An 11309-nucleotide genomic window follows, 5' to 3' on the forward strand; every position below is an offset into this window, starting at 1 on the left:
TGTATTATTACTAGTAACAATTACAATTAGAGAGCTCTACAATTCATTTATTACTAGTCATATGTCTCCATTGACTTCCATTCATTTTTAATTATAGAGCTCTGTAATTCAATTGTTACTAGTAACAATTGGGATTATAGAGCTCTCTAATTGAATTGTTACTAGTAAAGTTACTAGTGAAGTTGTCACTGAGGCACTAACAGACTTTTTTCGAAATTTTTGGGAGCAGATTAGAGCTTTAGCTTTAATTTCTACATTTCCATAACTGTTTATTTCACATCAACATAATTAATTGTTCTGCATCTGCGAGAGTGTGGGCGGGCTTTTGATATCGCAGCTGTACTTCCTGCTCTACTTCCTGTGTTCTACTGCGCAACTCCGGTCCCGAAATCGCTACTGCGCAGACTCGGTCCCAAGATGTCCGCGCCGTGCAAGGCCGCCTAAAAGCTTCAAATCTGCCAAGCGGAAATGGATGATGTTGAGTCGTCCATATTTTTTTACGGTCTATGGTCAGAAATCATATTAGATCGGAATATATTCAAAATTTCTGTGTATCGCCCAAGAGACGGGTTTATTTAGGATGGTGCGTCAATTACACTAGAGCAGGGTGTCTCAATACCCAGTGAGCCAAAATGTAAAACCTGAACAAAGTCGCGGGCCAACATTGAACAAATTAACCTTTTAATATGGACCCAAACAAGTTTTGCTTTAACATTGAATATGGAACAAGCATCGCTTATTACCATAAAACATATAATTTAATAGTGGAGACATGCAAAATCGAATTTCAAATGAAAAAACACATCAATGGCATTCATTTATTAAATAGATAAAATTTAAATAAATATTGTATGCCTCTTTTCTATTTGCAGCTTTCTGATTTAAATACCAAAATAAACTTTTTCCACTGGCTAATAATTTTACAAATAAAATGATAATAAATTAATCAACCATTCAAGCCCATGTCTTGTATCAAGAAAAAGTGCAAAAAGAAAAAGTTAATTATTGCACACTGGTCTAATCTGATGTGCCCAGGCCAGATACCTGGCATCTCTTCTTGGATGCTAGTTCATCAATGCCTGGGCTCAAGCTCTGAGCTGAAGAATTCCTCAGTATCGAGTGAAAATGTTTATCAGTCAGACGTCTCCTGTGAGTTGTTTTGGTCTTTGGTTTTGTATCTTCATCGAGGAGAAAAGTTGCTCGCATAGATAAGTGCTGCCGAACATGGAGAGCATCTGAGCAACTTGGGTGTGGAGCTGAGGCATTGTGTCAGGGATGAACCGTGGAAACGGTGCGGGCCCCTCAGCATCATACTTTGACTTCAGCGTGTCATTGCACTGGAGTTCAATCAGCTCCATTTGGATGTTGGTTGGTATATTTTCCACATCAACTGCGAAGGGATTACTAAGCAGTTCAAACTTGCATTTCTGGGCATTGAAGTCGGCAAATCGCCTGCTAAACTCAGCGGCGAGAACACTGCTTTTCAGCAACCTGTGCGCATGGGAACACAGCGGTAGAGATCTGCACTTTTATGGATTGGCAGCAGGGAAAATGGCAAGGGTTTCCTTGCAGCATCTGATTCTCCCACAGGCACAGATAAGTTTTGAAGGCCCTCACTGCAGTGTACATGTCTGCGATGATGCGCCCCCGCCCCTGAAGCTGCAGGTTCAGTGCATCGAGATGGCTCGAGATGTCACAGAGAAAGGCCAGCTCACACAGGAACTTTTGCTCCCGGAGCTCTGCTGTATCCTTCCCTTTGGTTTCCAGTAATTGACATATTTCCTCACGCAGCTCGAAACATCTGTTCAGTACTTTTCCTCTGCTTAGCCATCTCACCTGTGTGATATGGCACGTCTGTGTATTGCGAACCACACTCCTCCAGAAAAGATTTAAACTGGCGGTGATTTAGACCTTCGGCTCTTACAAAGTTAACTACCTGTGTTACTGTGGTCATAACATGTTCCATCTTTAGGGCTTTGGCACACAGTGCTTCCTGATGTATGATGCAGTGGTAAACAGTTAGCTCACCTACATAGTTCTCTTCCCGCATCTTCCCAATGCTGGCGTACCATCTGTCGTTAATCCAACAAGTTTATCCCACGGTAGATTTATTTCAGTTACACATTTGGAAACCTCCTCAAAGATTTCCTTTCCTGTGGTTGTGCCATGCATTGATTTGAATCCCAATAGCTCCTCCGTAACACACAGATTTGAGTCCACCCCACGGATGAAGACTGACAGCTGAGCAGTATCAGATGCATCGCAGCTCTCATCCACAGCGAGGGAGAACACAACAAAATCTTTTGCCTTTTCCATCAGCTGGTCATACAGATTGGTGGCAAGATCACATGTGCAATCAGCTACTGTGTTCCTGCTCAGGCTCACGTTTGAAAATGCCTGTTTTTTCTCTGGGCATATGAGGTCACAAACCTTCATCATGCACTTTTGCACGAACTCTCCCTCATTAAAGGGCCGGGCTGATTTTGCGATCTCTGCTGCCACTATATAACTATCCTTTACAGCAGCCTCGCTTTGTGATGTGGCTTTTTTAAATGATGTTTCTTAAAAAACTAAGTTCGGGAGAAGCACGTTCAAATGATCTACCTAATCATGATGTCATTCCAACCAGCTGTCAACAATCAGTAATCAACATGTCTACCAATCAGCTCAAGTGGAGGATCACATAAATACCCAGTCAACTCACCAATGTTCCTTGACAAAGTTTGCAGCATTCTGGCAGGTCACTTTTTCTACCCACTCTGTCAACATGGCTCCACACGCTGCTCGACGCTATGCTACAATGCTAAAAACTTTCCTTACAAATCTAAAGCCCCTTTTGGCCGCTTTTCATCAGCATTATTTCAAACCAATGGCTCCTCAATTTCACGGTAAAAGAATTCCTGTTTTTTCCAAAGTGTAATGTGGTCTTTGCCACAATTCAATCAATGAGGAGTCAATTGTTTGAGCAGCGCTCAGACACTGTAAAGAGTGCACACTGCACAGACTTGCAGCAGGACAGCTACAACAGCTCCTGTCCCAAGAAATCGAAATGTATCTTAAATAAAATAGTTCCGGCACACATCAAGCTTTGTTGTGATCTTGCTGCCTCTGTGTACAACAGACAGAAACTTGTGACACACAAAGTGCATTTGCCGTGGTGATGAACAATAAATTTACTCGCTCGCAAAGCGAATGTATGTTTTGTGAGGCTAAGTAACTTAAATGTTGACAGTACAGCATAATGATTATTTAAGCCATCTTATATTTTGGAGACAGAAACATACATCACATCTTCCTAATTGTGATTAAACTTTTGAATGTGGCGCCGTGTTGCGTTCAGAATATTACAGTTTCAGAGCATTTACAATCAATGTATGGCGCCAAGTTCTTATGAACCAGGACTGTTTTCTTTATTTTGATTATATTGTAATGTTGTATGCTAAATTTAATAAGAGTTGGACCCAAATGGGTCTCTTTCAAAATAAGAGTCCCATTTTGGTTTTACAAACATTCTTTTCCATTTTGTTCCATCTAACTTTTTCTCCACCACAGCAGCAGTGATGTTCCTTCTTCTCCCACAGGAGCTCAGTTTCTCTGGCTAATTTCACCTCTGCCATAACGGTGCTATTCCCTCTGCTCCCACAGGAGTTCAGTTTTCTGGCTAATCTTTTTCTCCTCTGCCACAGCAGTGCTGTTCTTTCTGCTCCCACAGGAGCCCAGTTTCTCTGGCTAATTTCTCCAGTGTCCATAACAGTGTGGTTCCCTCTGCTCCCGCAGGAGCTCAGTTTCTCTGGCAAATTTCTCCACCGCCAAAGCAGTTGTTGTTCCCTCTGCTCCCACAGGAGCTCAGTTTTTCTGGCTAACCGTTTCTCCACTGCTGCAGCAGTGCTGTTCCCTCTGCTCCCGCAGGAGCTCGGTTTCTCTGGCTAACCGTTTCTCCACTGCCAAAGCAGTATTGTTCTTTATGCTTCTGCAGGAGCTGAAGATAATCAGCATTTGGTCCTACCCATTGCAATGTCTGAGAATGAACTTTATCCATCTGACGAAGATCCTCTACAGCATCCCACAGCTGCAAGGAGCACCCCAACAAGACACCGTGACTGAATCTCCAGCAACACAGCGTGGCCGTCGGCCCAGCCGAGCCACATCCCGTACACCGAGACGCAGAGGCTTGCCATCACCTCCACCTTCAAGACATCCACCATCTCCAGCTTCCTCCTACTCCTCAGTACAACCTACGATTCCAGCAATAGAGAAATGGACCGTACTAGGGTTAAGACAAGTGCTAATCAGTGCTGATGTTAATTTTTCCAGAATAATTAATAAAGCCAAATTATACAACCTGTACGTGTCACTTCAAGCAGCTTCTCCATCTCCAAAATCCACTCCACCTTCCAAAACTACAAACAGGTCAAGGAAACATAAGGATCCGAACTCACGCTCTCAAAAGACCCCTTCTCCCACAGAACTGGTTCTTCCTCGAGCACCAGGCCGCTGCAGCAGGCCATCAGCTAGCCCGGGCCACGCCCCATTTCCAGCCCCCGCTGCCATCGCCGCCGCGCCCCAGACCGCTGCCATCGCCGCCGCCACCCAGCCCAACTCATCTCTCTGCTCCGCCGAGCTAGAGACCGTGCGTGTTTCCAGCATTGCACCTCAGGTCACAATACCAGTTTCCTCTGCCCCAGGCAATCCTTTAAGCATAAGTACGCTTCCGCCAGCAGCTCAAGCTTTGTATCACAGCCTTTTCCTGTCACTTTTTCTAACCCCTTCCCTTGGCCTGCAGCCCCACCATCAAACTCTAGCGCGAGGCTGCCTCCGCTAGCGGTGCGGGCCCAGCTGCTTTTTGTCCTCCTTAGCTTTCCTCTTTACCCTTTTTTCCCATTCCTCCTTTGTCGGGGACCGACCGAAACGAGAGGTTGCCTCCGCAAGCGGTCTCGGCCCCTGGTTTCTATCCGCCTAACACTTTTTCGCAAATTAGTGCTCCATTCACTCTGTTTTCTGCAACACAGATGCCCTTCCCGCCGAATCCTACAGCCTTGGAACTGCCCCCTGTCACCAGCAACATTAGAGCACAGATCCATTTCCCATTCCCATTCCCAACCCCAGTACCAAAGTATTGAGAGCTAATATTCCCATAAACATCCAATTGAGACCACTCATTGACGCTTCTCTCAATTCCATCCTTCAAGCTGTTTCCCCCAGAACCCTTAAATCCTACCTAACTGCATGGAAGTGTTTCACGTCTTTTCACTCCATATACAAGCTGAATTTTCCAGATTATTCTTTGCTCACCATCACTTCATTCATATCTTATCTCAACAGCATCAAGAACCTCCAAGTCAGCTCCATCAAGGGTCATCTAAGTGGAATTCAACAAACTTGTGTTTGGTCTGCCCTCTCCAGAAATAACCAATTCACAAACATCCATGCTAATCAAAGGCATCCAAAAAACTCAACCCACCCACCCAGACAACCAATAACTCTAGACATACTTACCAAATGTATCTCCACCCTCCGCCGAGGCTACCACTCCACCAATACTGCCCGCACTCTGGATGCAATATTCATATTGGATTGCTCCGGTTTTCTCGGAAGCTCAGAAATTACTATCACGTCCACCTTCAACCCAAAGCTTCATCCTATAATTTCAGACTTAGCAGTGCTAGATGGCAAAACAATCTCTTACTTCATCAAACAAAGCAAGACGGATCAAATGAAAAAAGGGCAATCTATTTACATTTTCAACCTTCCATCACCAATCCAGCCGTATCAATCCCTTTTAGCCAACCTACATTTCATAAGTTTGCAGACTAAACTTTTATCTGAACCACTCTTCACAGACGATGCTAACCGCCCTGTCACACGTTTCTGGTTCCAAAAACTGATTCTATCCGGCATCTCGGCAGACAACTTTTCTAGCCATTCATTCCGCATAGGTGCAGAACTGCTCAAAACCACAACTGTAACCACAACTGCTCAAAAAGGTCTCTCCCAGCACCAGATCCAAAAAATTGGTCGCTATTCGTCAGAGGCTTTCAAGAGCTACATCCGCTCCAATCGCTCCCACATCAAAGAAGCCCAACAGACCCTCATCAGCTAAAATTGTTTCAGCTTCAGCTTGTTTCCATACACTCAATCCTACAGGATCACCACATCCACTCCAATTCAACATCACCAAATTCACTAAATGAATCAATAATATTCACTGCCGTAGCAGCATCTCTCCAGTCACTCCCGCAGGAACCCACCTCAAATTTTTCACTGCAGCAGTGTTATCTCCTCCGCTCTAACAGAAGCTCAGGATTCTCCATCCAGCTGGCTGTCACTGCCGCAGCAGTATCTCCTCCGCTCTAACAGAAGCTCAGGATTCTCCATCCAGCTGGCTTTCACTGCCGCAGCAGTGTTATCTCCTCCGCTCTAACAAAAGCTCAGGATTCTCCATCCAGCTGGCTTTCACTGCCGCAGCAGTATCTCCTCCGCTCTAACAGAAGTTCAGGATTCTCCATCCAGCTGGCTTTCACTGCCGCAGCAGTGTTATCTCCTCCGCTCTAAAAGAAGCTCAGGATTCTCCATCCAGCTGGCTCTCACTGCCGCAGCAGTGTTATCTCCTCTGCTCTAACAGAAGCTCAGGATTCTCCATCCAGCTGGCTCTCACTGCCGCAGCAGTGTTATCTCCTCCACTCTAACAGAAGCTCAGGATTCTCCATCCAGCTGGCTCTCACTGCCGCAGCAGTGTTATCTCCTCCGCTCCAATAGAAGCTCAGGATTCTCCATCCAGCTGGCTCTCACTGCCGCAGCATGGTTATCTCCTTCGCTCCAATAGAAGCTCAGCATTCCCCATCCAGCTGGCTCTCACTGCCGCAGCAGTATCTCCTCCGTTCTAACAGAAGCTAAGCTTTTCCATTCAGCTAGTTCTCACTGCCGCAGCAGTGTTATCTCATTCGCTCCAATAGAAGCTCAGCATTCCCCATCCAGCTGGCTCTCACTGCCGCAGCAGTATCTCCTCCGTTCTATCAGAAGCTAAGCTTTTCCATCCAGCTGGTTCTCACTGCCGCAGCAGTGTTATCTCATTTGCTCCAGCAGAAGCCCAGTTTCTCCAACCGACTTTACTGCAAAACAGTGTCATCTCCTCCGCTCCAACAGAAGCCAGTTCCTCCACCCAAAGGCTTCCACTGTCACAGCAGTGATGCCGCCTCAGCTCCCGCAAGAGTTCAGTTTTTCCATTCAACTTGTTTGTACTGCCGCAGCAGTGATTTCTCCATATTTCCGCAGGAGTATCAGTTCTTCGTCCAACCCGGCTCACTGGTTTCGAAAAACAAGTTAAAATGGCTCGTCTCCACGGCTGCAGCAGTATCGACAACTCCGCTCTCGCAAAGCCCGATACTCCATTGAAACTCGTTTCAATACCACAGCAATGTCGTCATCTCCATTCCCACAGGAGCCCAATCGTCCGTGCAAATTGTTCGTTTGGAAAGCAAGTTGAAACGTCACAGCAGTATCACCAACCTCACTCCCGCAGGAGTTCTGTTCCTCCATCCAAACCTGTCCCACCCCCACAGCAGTCATCTTCTCAACTCCTACAGGAGCCTAATTCTCTGTACAGCCAGCTCATTGGATACGTTTGAAAGCATGCTGAAACAGCTCGTCTCCACTGCCACAGCACTGCTATCTCCTCTCGCCTACATGCAACCACCCCAGCTGACTACCAACGAGGGTCACCTTTCTGATATCACGACCATCAAAACCTCAGACAATAATGAACAAGATCTCCCGATCCAGTGACTAACCCCCCCTTCGGTTGGCACAGCACCAGTTCATGCTCTGCAACTTTTGGGGGGCATCAACATCATTTACTGGCTGCTGTCCTATGCTAGTAGCAATTTTTGGGGGAGTACTCCTGGGTTCGGGCCAAATACCGAGCTCGGAGCCCTCTCCTCGGACAGCACGCCAAATACGCATACCATTTATTCTATCTGAATTATTTGTAAGTGTGAACTCGTGAAACATATTCTGTTGTGAAACCAAACTTATTTTCATCTCCTCTCATGTCCCGGTCCTTGTATTTGTCATGGTGTTTAATTTCATAGTGTCTAATGTTGTACTCCTTACTTACAGCCACCTTGACTCCACAAACAAGATAAACAGGTTTGTCTTTTACATATGTTAACAGATATTCTGCCTCCCACTTGTCCAGAAAGCTCCTGTTCCCTTTCGGGGAACTCGAGCTGCGTCGAAACGCTGTGAGAACGCCTCTGCGTTAATGCGTCGTGAAGCGCCTGTAGAACCATTCCATCGGAAAAAAGATCGATCGTCGGCGTGATGACGTCATCGACCGGAAGCTATAAAGCGTCCGTGAAAACAAACAGGAACCAGCTTCTGAGCCTTCAGCAAGCGATCTGTGTGAACCTGTCTGTCTATTTGGTGTTTTTGTCTGTCTATATCAGAGATTTTCCACCCTTTTGTTAAATATTTCATTATATTAACAAACAAAGAGAAAAGAAAATAGATAGATTAAATATGGCGAGTGAAAGCAGTTTCAAGAGGTGTGTTCATCCCTGCCCACGCTACATCACGAGCGGGGATACACTTTCTCTTTGTGTAGCCTGCTTGGGAGCGCAGCATGCCCAGGCAGCCCTCGAGGGGGCTGCTTGCGAGCACTGTGAGCGATTGCCATTGAGAACGCTGCGCTCCCGCCGGGCACTCTTTGAGGAGGGTGCTCGGCTCGTGTTCCCCGCGGCTCTGGTCCCGCTGCCGCCGAGGCGGAGCGAAGGCTGCAGTCGTGGGGATCACAATTGGATGTTGCAGAGGGGTTAGAGACGGGCGCTGCCTTATCTCTGCCCTCACCTGCTCCATCCAGCGGCTCTTCTCGGGGCATGGAAGCACGCATGGCGGTTTCTTCCCCCCCGAGAGAGTCGCCGGTGCTTCATCTGTCCAGCTCTGAGGAGGTGGACGTTGAAAGCATCGAGACTGAAGACTCGCCACTTCAGTCCCCTGCTAGTGAGGAGCTAGTTGAGGTTTTGACGCGAGCAGTGGCCAGATTAAACATCGACTGGCCCACTGAAAGATCTGAGGCAGGGAGAAAACGTCATAGCAAGCTAGACGAACGCTTCCTGCCATCTCGCGCTTCAGAACCTCAGCGGCGGGGCCTGCCGTTCTTCCACGACTTGCACACCGAGGTGGCAAGATCGTGGAGGAGACCGGCATCATATCGTGTGTTCAGCCCGCAGACTTCGGTCTACAGTAACATCAGCGGGCTGAGACAGTATGGTTATGGGGCGATGCCAAAGGTTGAAGAGACGCTCGCGAGCCATCTCTCGCCTTCATCGGCATCGTCCCTTAAGGCCCCGACTTTACCCACCAGACCTTTAAAGACAACGTCGGCGCTGGTGGGTAAAGCGTACTCGGCAGCGGGTCAGGCGGCTGCATGCCTGCACACGATGGCTATCGTGCAGGCATACCAGGCTGACCTGCTGAGGGATCTGGACGGTTCTGATGCTGTGGGGGGTGATATTGTTGCCGAACTTAGATCATCAGCCGATCTAGCTCTCCGGGCCACCAAGGAGACGGCCAGATGTGTTGGCCGCTCCATGGCAGCATTGGTGGCCACGGAGAGACATTTATGGTTGAACCCCACAGACATCAAGGAGAGGGAGAAAGCCTTTCTGCTTGATGCGCCGCTTTCTCCTGGAGGCCTCTTCGGTGACGCAGTCCACACTGTCACCGAGAGGTTCCAGGAGTCGAAAAAGCAAGCTGCGGCGCTCAAGCAGTTCCTCCCTCTCCGGGTCCAGGTCCCTGGGGCTGCTGCTGATACCACCAAGCAGCCCAAACCGAGTACGAGCTCCTCACACAGGGCTCAACAAAAGCAGAGCGTCGCTGCCCGAGCTCCCCCTCAGCGTGGGGACGAGGGGCGGCGCTCTCAGACGAGGCCTTCGAGGGGCAGGGCTGATCTGCGGACAGTCCTGATCGCCAAGAAGGCCTCGTCGAAGCGTTCCTGACGCCAGAAGCGTCAGGACGCTGAGGGTGGTTCCCCCCGTAGGGAAACGGTGTTTACCCCTGCCAACGGTACCCGTTTCCCTACGGCACCCTCGGGGGGCCGCGCTGCCAACCCCGCCGCAATGCCGGGGCGCAGTCGGTCTCCGCGGGCCACCCGAGGGTGGTCCGCACCCCCTTCGGGGGGCCCCCGAGCAGTCAAGTCAGTCGTTCCCTGCCGGGCCGCCGCTTCAGGGCACTGTGCTTGTTGCTCAAAATACACCAGAGGCCAGCCTCGAGAGGCTGGTTCCCTTAGTAGATTTTCTAGACGAGTGGAAACGTCTATCAAATATATCTCATTGGGTCCTGCAGATAATAGAAAAGGGGTACGCCATTCAATTCAGAAGTCGGCCACCTCCTTTCTGCGGTGTCCTACCTACAGAGGTGGGCCCGGAGCAGGCTCTGGTAATGGCACAGGAAGTAGAGACACTCCTGCAAAAAGGGGCTATAGAGAGGGTTCCCCCTCCCAGCAGGGAGTCTGGCTTTTACAGCCGTTACTTCATCGTGCCGAAGAAGGATGGGGGCTTACGCCCGATATTAGATCTGCGGCTATTGAATCGCTCGGTGGCCAAGCTCAAATTCAAGATGCTTACACTCAGACAAATTGTAGCGCAGGTCAAATCGGAGGATTGGTTTGTCACCATAGACCTCAAAGATGCGTATTTTCATGTCTCCATCCTTCCACATCACAGGAAGTTCCTGAGGTTTGCCTTCGGGGGAGAGGCATACCAATATCGTGTACTTCCCTTCGGTCTAGCACTGTCACCCTGCACGTTCACCAAGTGTATGGATGCAGCTCTGGCGCCGCTGCGTCTGCAGGGCATCCGCATTCTGAACTATATCGACGACTGGCTGATTCTAGCGAATACAGAGCAGATGGCGGTTCAGCATCGAGATGCTGTTCTCGCCCATATGTCGAAGCTGGGGTTGAGGCTGAACGCCAAGAAGAGTGTGCTTTCTCCGGCTAAGAGAACCACTTTTCTAGGTGTGAACTGGGACTCGGTAATTATGCGGGCGCAATTATCGCCAACACGCATAGCATCGATCCTGGCAGCCGTCAAAGAGCAGAAGCTAGGCCGAGCCGTCACTGTGAAACAGTTCCAGAAACTGTTAGGTCTCATGGCAGCAGCGTCCAACGTGATACCTTTTGGCCTACTGTACATGAGGCCACTGCAGTGGTGGCTCAAAACAAAAGGGTTCTCCCCGAGGGGAAATCCGCTCCGCACGATCAAAGTCACGCGGCGATGCCTACGTGCTCTGGTCATGTGGAAAAACCCGGG

General features: G+C 48.7%; 1 pseudogene; it reads right to left on the minus strand.

The window, feature by feature from the left end:
• Positions 1–1017: 1017 nt before the first annotated feature.
• LOC137062380 (general transcription factor II-I repeat domain-containing protein 2-like) lies at positions 1018–9589 on the minus strand (annotated as a pseudogene).
• Positions 9590–11309: the final 1720 nt, after the last annotated feature.

The sequence above is a fragment of the Pseudorasbora parva genome, chromosome 23 (assembly GCF_024679245.1).
Source record: "Pseudorasbora parva isolate DD20220531a chromosome 23, ASM2467924v1, whole genome shotgun sequence".
NCBI lineage: Eukaryota > Metazoa > Chordata > Actinopteri > Cypriniformes > Gobionidae > Pseudorasbora > Pseudorasbora parva.